At 42.7% G+C, this 14,196-nt stretch overlaps 1 pseudogene; it reads right to left on the bottom strand.

Annotated features, from left to right (window-relative positions):
- The window catches only part of LOC134478900 (small ribosomal subunit protein eS10-like), an 86,669-nt pseudogene extending 77,088 nt beyond the window's left edge, over positions 1-9,581 (bottom strand).
- Positions 9,582-14,196: the final 4,615 nt, after the last annotated feature.

Here is a 14,196-nt window from a genome sequence, read left to right as displayed (position 1 = left end):
CACAAAATAAAGAAAGAATATTAAAAGCAGTAAGGGAAAAAGGTCAAGTAACATATAAAGGGAGACCTATCAGAATCACACCAGACTTCTCGCCAGAAACTATGAAGGCCAGAAGATCCTGGACTGATGTTATACAGACCCTAAGAGAACACAAATGCCAGCCCAGATTACTGTATCCAGCAAAACTCTCAATTAACATTGATGGAGAAACCAAGATATTCCATGACAAAACCAAATTTACACAATATCTTTCTACAAATCCAGCACTACAAAGGATAATAAATGGTAAAGCCCAACATAAGGAGGCAAGCTATACCCTAGAAGAAGCAAGAAACTAATCGTCTTGGCAACAAAACAAAGAGAATGAAAGCACACAAACATAACCTCACATCAAATATGAATATAACGGGAAGCAATAATCACTATTCCTTAATATCTCTCAATATCAATGGCCTCAACTCCCCAATAAAAAGACATAGATTAACAAACTGGATACGCAACGAGGACCCTGCATTCTGCTGCCTACAGGAAACACACCTCAGAGACAAAGACAGACACTACCTCAGAGTGAAAGGCTGGAAAACAACTTTCCAAGCAAATGGTCAGAAGAAGCAAGCTGGAGTAGCCATTCTAATATCAAATAAAATCAATTTCCAACTAAAAGTCATCAAAAAAGATAAGGAAGGACACTTCATATTCATCAAAGGAAAAATCAACCAAGATGAACTCTCAATCCTAAATATCTATGCCCCAAATACAAGGGCACCTACATACGTAAAAGAAACCTTACTAAAGCTCAAAACACACATTGCACCTCACACAATAATAGTGGGAGATTTCAACACCCCACTCTCATCAATGGACAGATCATGGAAACAGAAATTAAACAGTGATGTAGACAGACTAAGAGAAGTCATGAGCCAAATGGACTTAACGGATATTTATAGAACATTCTATCCTAAAGCAAAAGGATATACCTTCTTCTCAGCTCCTCATGGTACTTTCTCCAAAATTGACCATATAATTGGTCAAAAAACGGGCCTCAACAGGTACAGAAAGATAGAAATAATCCCATGCGTGCTATTGGACCACCACGGCCTAAAACTGGTCTTCAATAACAATAAGGGAAGAATGCCCACATATACGTGGAAATTGAACAATGCTCTACTCAATGATAACCTGGTCAAGGAAGAAATAAAGAAAGAAATTAAAAACTTTTTAGAATTTAATGAAAATGAAGATACAACATACTCAAACTTATGGGACACAATGAAAGCTGTGCTAAGAGGAAAACTCATAGCGCTGAGTGCCTGCAGAAAGAAACAGGAAAGAGCATATGTCAGCAGCTTGACAGCACACCTAAAAGCTCTAGAACAAAAAGAAGCAAATACACCCAGGAGGAGTAGAAGGCAGGAAATAATCAAACTCAGAGCTGAAATCAACCAAGTAGAAACAAAAAGGACCATAGAAAGAATCAACAGAACCAAAAGTTGGTTCTTTGAGAAAATCAACAAGATAGATAAACCCTTAGCCAGACTAACGAGAGGACACAGAGAGTGTGTCCAAATTAACAAAATCAGAAATGAAAAGGGAGACATAACTACAGATTCGGAGGAAATTCAAAAAATCATCAGATCTTACTATAAAAACCTATATTCAACAAAATTTGAAAATCTTCAGGAAATGGACAATTTCCTAGACAGATACCAGGTATCGAAGTTAAATCAGGAACAGATAAACCAGTTAAACAACCCCATAACTCCTAAGGAAATAGAAGCAGTCATTAAAGGTCTCCCAACCAAAAAGAGCCCAGGTCCAGACGGGTTTAGTGCAGAATTCTATCAAACCTTCATAGAAGACCTCATACCAATATTATCCAAACTATTCCACAAAATTGAAACAGATGGAGCCCTACCGAATTCCTTCTACGAAGCCACAATTACTCTTATACCTAAACCACACAAAGACACAACAAAGAAAGAGAACTTCAGACCAATTTCCCTTATGAATATCGACGCAAAAATACTCAATAAAATTCTGGCAAACCGAATTCAAGAGCACATCAAAACAATCATCCACCATGATCAAGTAGGCTTCATCCCAGGCATGCAGGGATGGTTTAATATACGGAAAACCATCAACGTGATCCATTATATAAACAAAATGAAAGAACAGAACCACATGATCATTTCATTAGATGCTGAGAAAGCATTTGACAAAATTCAACACCCCTTCATGATAAAAGTCCTGGAAAGAATAGGAATTCAAGGCCCATACCTAAACATAGTAAAAGCCATATACAGCAAACCAGTTGCTAACATTAAACTAAATGGAGAGAAACTTGAAGCAATCCCACTAAAATCAGGGACTAGACAAGGCTGCCCACTCTCTCCCTACTTATTCAATATAGTTCTTGAAGTTCTAGCCAGAGCAATCAGACAACAAAAGGAGATCAAAGGGATACAGATCGGAAAAGAAGAAGTCAAAATATCACTATTTGCAGATGACATGATAGTATATTTAAGTGATCCCAAAAGTTCCACCAGAGAACTACTAAAGCTGATAAACAACTTCAGCAAAGTGGCTGGGTATAAAATTAACTCAAATAAATCAGTTGCCTTCCTCTATACAAAAGAGAAACAAGCCGAGAAAGAAATTAGGGAAACGACACCCTTCATAATAGACCCAAATAATATAAAGTACCTCGGTGTGACTTTAACCAAGCAAGTAAAAGATCTGTACAATAAGAACTTCAAGACACTGAGGAAAGAAATTGAAGAAGACCTCAGAAGATGGAAAGATCTCCCATGCTCATGGATTGGCAGGATTAATATGGTAAAAATGGCCATTTTACCAAAAGCAATCTACAGATTCAATGCAATCCCCATCAAAATACCAATCCAATTCTTCAAAGAGTTAGACAGAACAATTTGCAAATTCATCTGGAATAACAAAAAACCCAGGATAGCTAAAGCTATCCTCAACAATAAAAGGACTTCAGGGGGAATCACTATCCCTGAACTCAAGCAGTATTACAGAGCAATAGTGATAAAAACTGCATGGTATTGGTACAGAGACAGACAGATAGACCAATGGAATAGAATTGAAGACCCAGAAATGAACCCACACACCTATGGTCACTTGATTTTTGACAAAGGAGCCAAAACCATCCAATGGAAAAAAGATAGCATTTTCAGCAAATGGTGCTGGTTCAACTGGAGGGCAACATGTAGAAGAATGCAGATCGATCCATCCTTATCACCCTGTACAAAGCTTAAGTCCAAGTGGATCAAGGACCTCCACATCAAACCAGACACACTCAAACTAATAGAAGAAAAACTAGGGAAGCATCTGGAACACATGGGCACTGGAAAAAATTTCCTGAACAAAACACCAATGGCTTATGCTCTAAGATCAAGAATCGACAAATGGGATCTCATAAAACTGCAAAGCTTCTGTAAGGCAAAGGACACTGTGGTTAGGACAAAACGGCAACCAACAGATTGGGAAAAGATCTTTACCAATCCTACAACAGATAGAGGCCTTATTTCCAAAATATACAAAGAACTCAAGAAGTTAGACCGCAGGGAAACAAATAACCCTATTAAAAAATGGGGTTCAGAGCTAAACAAAGAATTCACAGCTGAGGAATGCCGAATGGCTGAGAAACACCTAAAGAAATGTTCAACATCTTTAGTCATAAGGGAAATGCAAATCAAAACAACCCTGAGATTTCACCTCACACCAGTGCGATTGGCTAAGATCAAAAACTCAGGTGACAGCAGATGCTGGCGAGGATGTGGAGAAAGAGGAACACTCCTCCATTGTTGGTGGGATTGCAGACTGGTAAAACCATTCTGGAAATCAGTCTGGAGGTTCCTCAGAAAATTGGACATTGAACTGCCTGAGGATCCAGCCATACCTCTCTTGGGCATATACCCAAAAGATGCCTCAACATATAAAAGAGACACGTGCTCCACTATGTTCATCGCAGCCTTATTTATAATAGCCAGAAAATGGAAAGAACCCAGATGCCCTTCAACAGAGGAATGGATACAGAAAATGTGGTACATCTACACAATGGAATATTACTCAGCTATCAAAAACAACGAGTTTATGAAATTCGTAGGCAAATGGTTGGAACTGGAAAATATCATCCTGAGTGAGCTAACCCAATCACAGAAAGACATACATGGTATGCACTCATTGATAAGTGGCTATTAGCCCAAATGCTTGAATTACCCTAGATCCCTAGAACAAACGAAACTCAAGACGGATGATCAAAATGTGAATGCTTCACTCCTTCTTTAAATGAGGAAAAAGAATACCCTTGGCAGGGAAGGGAGAGGCAAAGATTAAAACAGAGACTGAAGGAACACCCATTCAGAGCCTGCCCCACATGTGGCCCATACATATACAGCCACCCAATTAGACAAGATGGATGAAGCAAAGAAGTGCAGACCGACAGGAGCCGGATGTAGATCGCTCCTGAGAGACACAGCCAGAATACAGCAAATATAGAGGCGAATGCCAGCAGCAAACCACTGAACTGAGAATAGGTCCCCTATTGAAGGAATCAGAGAAAGAACTGGAAGAGCTTGAAGGGGCTCGAGACCCCAAAAGTACAACAATGCCAAGCAACCAGAGCTTCCAGGGACTAAGCCACTACCTAAAGACTATACATGGACTGACCCTGGACTCTGACCCCATAGGTAGCAATGAATATCCTAGTAAGAGCACCAGTGGAAGGGGAAGCCCTGGGTCCTGCTAAGACTGAACCCCCAGTGAACTAGTCTATGGGGGGAGGGCGGCAATGGGGGGAGGGTTGGGAGGGGAACACCCATAAGGAAGGGGAGGGGGGAGGGGGATGTTTGCCCGGAAACCGGGAAAGGGAATAACACTCGAAATGTATATAAGAAATACTCAAGTTACTAAAAAAAAAATAAAAAAAAAAAAGAAAAAAAAAAAAAAGTATTCCTGCTTGCACCCAACAACCTCACAAGACTTCTACCTGCAAACATCTGCAAAACGAATGTAATAAAGCATGGACATTAACAGATGCTGCAACTAATGTGTGTACACGTCAACCATGATGAGCATTTACCATCCAATGCAGAATAGAAGGACATCTGGTAAACCTGATGCTATGAGTTTGATCCCAGGGTTCATATGGTAGAAGGAAGGAAATGACTCCCCTGAGCTGCCCTCTGACCTCCACAGGCATGCCATGGCATGAACACACATCCCAGCCACACACATACACACGTACACACACCACATTCACACACACATACGCACATTCGCACACCCACGCACAATTTTAAATTGCAGGGTATGCTCAATACTGTTGCCAGGGAAATGAAAATTAAAACTATATTGCAATTCTATCTGACCCCAGTCAGAATGGCCGTTATTAGGAAAACAAATAACAAATGCTGGCAAAGACACAGGGGGTAGAAAGGAATCCTGATCCTGCTGGGAGAAATTCGAATCAATCCAGCCACTGTGGAAATCTGCAGGGAGGTTCCTCAAAAGACAGAAAGGAAAGCTACTAGACTGTGGTGTGCAGGGTGCACTGTGCCAGCCGTGCTACCCCTAGGCATATCCCAGAAGGATTCTAAGCCGCATCCGTGTTCACTGCAGTAGGATTCACAGTAGCCAAGGTATGGACCCAACCAAGGTATCTGCCAACAGATGAGTGGATAAAGGAAATGCAGACTGTGTACACAGTAGAATCTTATTCAGTCTTACAAAGATTGAAGTTGTGTGGTTTACAGGAAAACGCAAGCAAATGGAGATCACCATCTTAAGAAAAGTTAAGTTGACTCAAAGAGACAAATACCCTACAGATTTTATATTGACGCAAGAAAGCATGTGTGGGTACAGGATGTGATTTTGGAAGATTGGCCTGTAAAATGACTGAGAATAAGGACCCAAGTTCAAGTCCCAGAACTGCAGGCCAAAGAGGAAATTAAAAGTGACGTTAGAAAATAGTTTAGGGCTGGAGAGATGGCTCAGTGGTTAAGAGCACTGACTGCTCTTCCAGAGATCCTGAGTTCAATTCCCAGCAACCACATGATGGCTCACAACCATCTGTAATGGGGACCTGATGCCCTCTTCTGGTGTGTCTGAAGACAGCTACAGTGTACTTCTATATAATAAATAAATAAATCTTTTAAAAAATATTTTTTAAAGAAAGAAAATAATTTAAATTAATAAAAATGAAGATGTTACTCGTTCAAATGCCTGGAGTCCAGCAAGCAGCAGTGAACTGAGATTTCTTTGTACTAAGTCCCAGGGCCAGAACGCAGAGGTCTTAACAAATTATTACAGCTTTTACCTGAAGAAACTGGGAAAGGAAGTAGTTAAACTCCAACTAAGCTAGAAAAAATACTATTAGAAAGGAAATCGATGAAATATAAACCACAGAGAAAAACGAATGAAATCAAAATGGTCAAGTTCTAGATATCCCAAAAGAACCAAAAGAAGAAAGATACAGTACTGATCTGATGGTAACCATAGAAAGATACTGGGACTTGAATGTCTCCATACTAATAAATTTATAGTGTGGAGTTACCAGGACAAATCTTTGAAAAAGAAAAAAGGCCATAGATGACTTAAGAATGATAGGACCTGGAGAATCTTATATTTTAACAAAAAAAAAAAAAAAATGAGGGTCAGGGTTACAACTCAATGATAAGAGTGCTTGCTTTGCACGAGCACAGACCTAGTCCCGGCTACGGTAGGAAGGTGGCGGCTACGGTAGGAATATGGTGGCGTGGCGGTCTGGAAGTATGTAAGCACCAAGTTCCAGAAGCCGCTTCTCAGACTAGACCTCTGCTGTGAGGTCAACCTCGCTAACCACCTGAGCTTTCATACCTGGATTCAGTGCGGCGAAGATCCCAGCCTCAGAGACCAGGAGAGCGTCACCGGGCATCATCTCCTATGCTGGGTGCCTGTGCTCCACCTGAACTGTCTCTCTGATATCTCTGCCCACTGAAGCCTGTATGGACCGCCAGAATTGTCACATGATCATGGGATCTCCTGAGGATCAGAGCCCAGTCGCCTCCCATGGTTCATCCCTGATTACTGTTGGGCTTCAGTTTGAATGGGCTGCCTTCCCAGGTTCCTAAGACAGTCTTCATGCTCTGCCCAGGAGACAGTAAAGGGCGCTAAGAGGGAGACGGCCATTTTGTGCAGCCTAGATGGTCATCTGAGGCCCATGGCTATCACAGTGACTACCCTCTCCAGAATGGATACGGGAAGGACTCTGCAGCGTGGCAACTGGCCTTATCTTAACATCTCTCACTGCTGTAGGAAGTACTCCAGGAACTTGGTTGGCAGTATCATCTGCCTTGGAGTCCTGGGAAGCCAGAGAGACAGAAGCTAGCTAGGAAAGGAGGCAGCTAAGGCTTAATTCAAGGTGAGATTCCCTGACACAGGAGCCAGCATGTATGGACGGTGTTCCTCTCCACATACCTGACAGCATCTGCTCCAGCTGTCAGCCGCTTACACCTGTGTGAAGTCCTACACGGATGTCCTTAGTCCCTGTCCTGTTCAGCAGGGACCTCTAGATGCCAGGTGAGTGTTCCTCCCCACATACCTGACAGCATCTGCTCCAACTGTCAGCCGCTTACATCCGTGTGAAATTCTCCGCGGATGTCCTCAGACCTCTGAGCCGCCAGATGGCAGTGGGTCAGCCTGGTGGCAACACAGTTGAACCAAGGCCTGGATCACAGAACTCCAGCCTCTTAAGTCACAATGGCTCCAGAGGTGGGGGAAGGGTGACAGGCAGCCAAACCCCGGCCCCTCCCCCAGCCTCCCGCCCTGAGATCTCCGGCTTCAGCTTCGCACGTCTTCTGATTGACTGCCTCCAACTCTGCTTCCACAACCTTTACCCTCAGCCTCTGTTGCCCTTGAACTCAGACATCTGCTCCCTCAGAAGCCTCTACTGGGAACATCAGCGTCACAGTTTTCAAACCATCATTTTTCCTGACAATTTTTGTTCTTTTCTAGCAACTTCCTTTCAGGATACCTCTGTCCTCAGCTCCCACTACCCCTCCCCCGCCCCCATGCTGTTCATGCCGTGCATCAACTCACACAGGAAACCTAAATTTCTTGTATACCTATTTAGATTTATAGATGTGGAACAACAGTTTTAATTTTATTCTATTACCTTCAATATAGGGTGTTAAAAACATGTTAAATTCATTATTAGTGTATCAAATACAGGGCCCTGGAGAGAGGGCTCAGAGGTAAGGAGCACATACTGCTCTTCCTGAGGACTCGAGTTTGATTCCCAGCAGCCCCACAGCAGCTCAGAACCATCCTGAACTCCAGTTCCAAGGGATCCAGCTCCCTCTTTGGGCCTGTGTGGGTGCACATGTACTGCACATGCATTTGTGTAGGCAAAACATACACATAAAGTAAAAATAATAAAAAAAGCTTTTTCTAAAAAAGAAATAAAATGTGTTTGAACAATTGGTTGATCAATTATAACAAAGAGTCACTATTTCGTTCACAATGAACTTTTACCTAAGCTCTGTGTGTCCAAGAAACAGGGGTACCTAATGAAACACACACACACACACACACACACACACACACACACACACACACCTTTGCTTTCTAAAAGAGTCTACTCTTCACAATAAAAATAAAAGCTAAAAATAAATATGAAAATTAAAAATAAAACCACGTACATGGCTCAACATAAAACTCTGAACCTAAAACATCATGAGGTGGTTCTTTGCAATATTTTGTGGAACTGTTTTGATTTTGTTTTTCTTATGCATTTTTATTTATTTTTGTTTTACGCATATGGATATTTTGTCTGCATGTGTGTCTGTGCACCACATGTATGCAGTGCTCACAGAGGCTAGAAGAGGATGTCAGATCCCCTGAGAGTGGAGTTACAGAGGGTTGTGAGCTGGGGACAGAACACAGGTCCCCTGGAAGAGCAGTCAGTACTCTTAACTTCTGAAGCATCTGCCCATCCCCTATTTGCTTGGTTTTTAAAAAAAAATTTATATAAATTATCGAATCCACCTCCCCATCCTCCATTGTGCACCTCCAACTCCTTCCCAACCCTCCCTACAGTCATTTCCTCCCAATTCCATATGCTCTCTCCTTAAGCCCAATGAGTCCACTCAATGCTATCAGCACATCCACAGAAATAAGGACGTCTCTTGCCACACGGGAGTCTCTCCTAGACTACATCCCTAAAAATAACTGACTCATTCCTCATCAGCTACACCAGTAGCACCACAGCTAGGAATAAGGCTTTGTGAGCCTCTCCCCATCCATGCTGGAACCACATGTAGGCAACCACAACTGCTATGAGCTCATAACTGCAGCCATCTTGTCATGTCCAAAAGACACTTATCCCAGTCTTCAGGACTTCTGCTCTTATAGACGTTCCGTGCCTCTTCTCAAATGATCCCTGAGCCCTGGGGAAAAGGGGTGTGACACAGATGTTCCATTTAAAGGCCAATCCCTTCCCGGTCTTACTTCTGTTTTCTTTTTGTGACCCCATAGTACTCAAGCATGAGCTTGGTAGTTGACAGCCTCATGTCACAAGGTCAAAGGGTTGGCCACGCCTACAAGGGTTTCCCTTGTCCACCTACATCAAGGTCAGATAAAGACCCTCTGCATTGGTTTGAATAGGACTACCCCACCCCACCCCCAACCCCATAGACTCATGTGTTTGAATGTTTAACACATGGGGAGGGCACTATGAAGAGGCCTGGTCTTATTGGGATTGGTGTGGCCTTGTTAGAGGAAGTATGTCACAGTGGGGATGGGCTTTGAAGTCTCATATGCTCAAGCTAGACCCAGTGTGGCTCACATTCTCTTTCTGTTGCCTAGGGATCAAACTGTAGAACTCTCAGCTCCTTCTCTACCACCTTGTTTGCCTGCATATTGCCTGCTTCTCACCATGACTATGATTGACTAAACCTCTGAAACTTTAAGCCAGCCCCAATTAAATGTTTTCCTTTGTAAGAGTGTCATGGTCATGGTGTCTTTTCACAGCAATAGAAACCCTAACTAAGACACCCTCCAAAATTATATTCTCTTCATAAATCATTAAGTAAACTGGTTCTTTGTACCTGATGAGCCACAAGAACAAAACCTCTTACTAACCAGACCCACTCTTACCCTAAGACACATAAATCCCTCCGACTTCCCCCTCATCTATCTAGCGATAGGCTAGATGCCATTGATATGGATGTGTTGAGTGGGTGGTTGGTAGCCCCAGATACTACTTCAAATGGATTTGGTGGGTTTCAGCCCACCAGCTTCCTGGTGGGAGGCTCAGGGCCTCCCCCCAATCCTCCCTTTCCATCCCAAAGACAAGGGCTCACTGGGAAAAGTAAGCTAAACCATGTTGTGTAGAGAGGAACCTGCCTCAACACATCATACATCTGTTCTTTACAGTCAGTGACTGAGGGCCTCCAGGATGAACTGGAAGACAGAATTTGCACCCGAAACTGAAAGGTTTAGACTAGGGATTTAGCAGCTAAATTTGCCAAAGTTTTTCATCTCTTTATGTCTGGAAGCAAATGGAACACGGTGGGAGCAGAGAGAGAAAAATCTATGTAAACCATTTGACTCGTGCAAATTAAAGATGGATATGTGAAGATCATGCTGGAGACCCAGGGAAGCTGCAATGGCTAAGACAGCTATGGAAGCAAATGCAACCCAGGGCAATCTAGAAGAACCCAGGAGGAAGTGAACACAGCCCACCTCTGTCCACAGGGCTATCTGTCGGCTGTGATCCCACCACGGGTAGGCAGAAACTTCTGAGTTGGTTTCTCAATTCTCTCAGGTTTTGCTAAATCCCTCCTCTATTCACAAAAAGAATTCTTCTTAGTGAGGGCCCATTATGAACAGCAGGACCTTAAGCAGGTAAATTTAGATTTGTGGCCATAAAAATGAAACAAGAATTAGAAGTGCTGGGCATTAGTCTATAGATGTGACTAATTGATAATGTGGCTTAAACATTTTCAGAAATTTTCATTAAGGAGGGAGCTATTATCAGAAGTTGGCCAAATTCTATGGCCACCTTAATAAAATGTTTGTTTTAAATTAACTCTAGTTTAAGCCACAGCTATAACTTGTGACAGAGAGTCCCTGATATATCTGATGCTTGCTCAAAAGTTCCTTCCCCTGGAGAAGACTTCACCAATTTCTTTTGTGTGTAGAGGGCATAAAAGTTGATAAGATGAGTAGGAGGGTGACAGTTCCTGACACAGGTAACAGCCTCCTACCCCCAACATATAGTCTATAAAGCCTCTTCCTGTGGAATTTGGACAAAATCACACCATTAATGGGCCTGCACCTCCCCTGTCCTACTTTCCCCATGATAAATCGCTTGCATGCAAATCCGGTTCTGGGTTCACCTCTAGGGGGACCTTAGCCTCACCAGCTTCAAGATCATGAAATAAGACAAAACACTCTTTTCTCATAAAATCATGCTATGTGGAACCTTTTGGTCTTCTATTCACTCGGGAGATACTCCATGCTAAGACCGTCTTTCTTTACAGAGTTCAACCATTACCTTGAGAAACCCAGGCAGCTGCTTTCTAAAGACCCACAGTCAGCTTTCAGGCTGTGGGGACTGATCTTACTGCTTGAGCCCAGTCAGCCTCTATGACGCCACCTTAGGGTAGCAGCATTGCCACTTTCTGGACTGCCAAGAGTATCCATGTGCTGTGATACAGAAACATGACTCTGGCCTTCACAAAAAGGCACTAAACAAAAGTGAGGGGAGAGATGAAAGAAAGGAGTGAGGGTCGTGTTGCTGCTTATTTATTCTTATAGACTTTTCATTATATATTTTTTTCTTTTAAAACATGTAAATATTTTATATAGAGGGTTAAACAAGAGAGAAGAGGGGAGGGAGGAAGAAATAGCACTCCCTGATGTAAATACAAGCTCTCGAGAAACCCACACCCACTGTCAGGTATGGAATGTTTGTTCCTCTCTCTCTCTCTCTCTCTCTCTCTCTCTCTCTCTCTCTCTCTCTCTCCCCCCACCCACACTTAAATCTATAATAAAACTATTTCCTAACAAACTCCAATTTAGCCTCAAAAATACTAAAAGTGTGAAGAAGTGATCCAAACTGTATTTCAAGTTGATAAAACCCCACCTTGAGAAAACAGCTATTTCAAATAACCAGTAAATGCAGCATGGGAGTTTATGGCTAGTGGGCATATTGAAATTATAGCTTTGAAACTGTTTTGTGTAGTATTTTTTTGTAAAGGCAATCAGAAAACATTAAAGTTATTACAAAGGAAGATGTTTAGTGCTTAATAGAGCATGGCGGGGGTGGGGGATGCTGTGTGTTGTATTTTAATTACAAAAGTCACCATGAACTCACTAGTCTTTAAAATACACGATTCTTACTCTAAGAGAAGCATTTACAGTATACTAGGAGCAAGGACACCTAGCATGCAGATCCTTTCTAGCCTTCCACTGAATGAGAACCATGCACACACAGGGGTCACTGAAAAGCAAAGCTGATTTGTGGGAACAGTGAACTGAGGCAAGGACATCTTAAGTCACAAAACAGGGCCACTCAGAGATGAATAGAGTGTGCTGAGAGGACCCCAGAAGCCAGCCCAGCGGTACTCACTCCCACTGGCTTCCTTGATAAATGTACACATCCAAAGAGGAGTGACCATAATCATAGAAGGCTCTGGATTACTAAACATCCCTGGGCCTATAAGGAAACTCAAATTCAAAGGTAATGAAGAGGAGAACGCCAAAAAAGAGTGGATGTTTTGGCTTTAGAGTAAGTGCTAAAGTAGTAAGGAATACCAGGAAATCACCACGTTGCTCCTCCAGCTGGAAATACTACTTTAAGTAAAAATCCTACCTGGACGCCTGAATATCAAACGGAGATTCTCTCTCTCCTGATAACTTACAGATTACAGGGAAAGAAGATCACCTTTCAGCGGAGCACACTTGCACAAGAGTCACGTGACAAACATTCAGTTCCTAGTGTCCCATATGTCATGGGACATAAAACACAGCCTGTATGAAACACCACCGCAAGGGTTTAAACAAGCCTATAGACATGACTTTTGGTTTATAGAAGAGGAATTAACCAAACAACATGAATAGGCAGCCAGAAAAAGCCAGAATGTGCACAGTTCCCATCACAGCTGCCTGAGACTCTAAAGCCAGAACAGGAATAAGTCGGCTGTGTGTGCCGGATTGACAGACAGGGAAAAGTACACTCTGCACAATGTGTGAACCTGGGCTACACCAAGATTCAAAGAAATGTATAGGGGTTGGATAGATGGCTCAGAGGGTAAGAGCACTGCTGCTCTTCCAGAGGACCCAAGTTCGATTCCCAGCACTCATGTGACAGTTTACAACCCTCTGTCATTCCAATACCAGGGGATCTGAAAGCCTCGTCTGATCTATTCAAGCAATGCAATGGTGTACAGGTATACATGCAGGCAAAACACCTTATGCATAAAGTAAGAATAAATATGTAGGTATGGTTTGGAGGACAATTGGAGAAATTTGAATATGAGATTGGGTACTAACAATAAACATAAAGTTTTTATTAATTTAAATAACAGCTTGGGATAGTTTAAAACGCTCATTCTAGGACAGTGGTTCTCAATCTTCCTAACGCTGTGGCTCTTCAGTACAGCCCCCTAAAGCTTTGATGACACCCCCAACCATAAGATTATTTCATTGCTACTTCATAACACTGATTTCGCTGCTGCTATGAATTGTAATGTAAATGTCTGATAATGTCTGATGTGCAGGATATAGATACGCAACTCCCAACAGGGTCACAACCCACAGGTTGAGAACCAGGGCTCTAGGGAGGTAGCACAGTTATAAAGTGCTCGCCTCGCAAGCACGGGGTCGAGCAAGATTCCAGCACCTATTTAAAGATGAAGGGTCGGGTGACATACCTGATCCCAGCCCTGACAAACATGAGACAGGTAGACTCCACAGGGCTTGCCAGCCGGCTGACATGATTAGAACAGTGAGAGACCCCATATCATAAATCAAACTTAGGGCTGGAGAAATACCTCAGTCGTTCCGTGCACTTTCTGCTCTTGCAGAGGACCCAGGTTTCATTCCGAGCACCCAAGTTAGAGGGCTCATAACCACCTGTAACCCCCACTCTAGGGGATCCAACGTCCTCTTCTGGCCCCAACAGGCACA

This window comes from Rattus norvegicus, chromosome 8, assembly GCF_036323735.1.
Source record: "Rattus norvegicus strain BN/NHsdMcwi chromosome 8, GRCr8, whole genome shotgun sequence".
Taxonomy (NCBI): Eukaryota; Metazoa; Chordata; class Mammalia; order Rodentia; family Muridae; genus Rattus; species Rattus norvegicus.
Note: the sequence above shows the minus strand (reverse complement) of the source record. Positions and strands in the feature narration are given on the sequence as shown.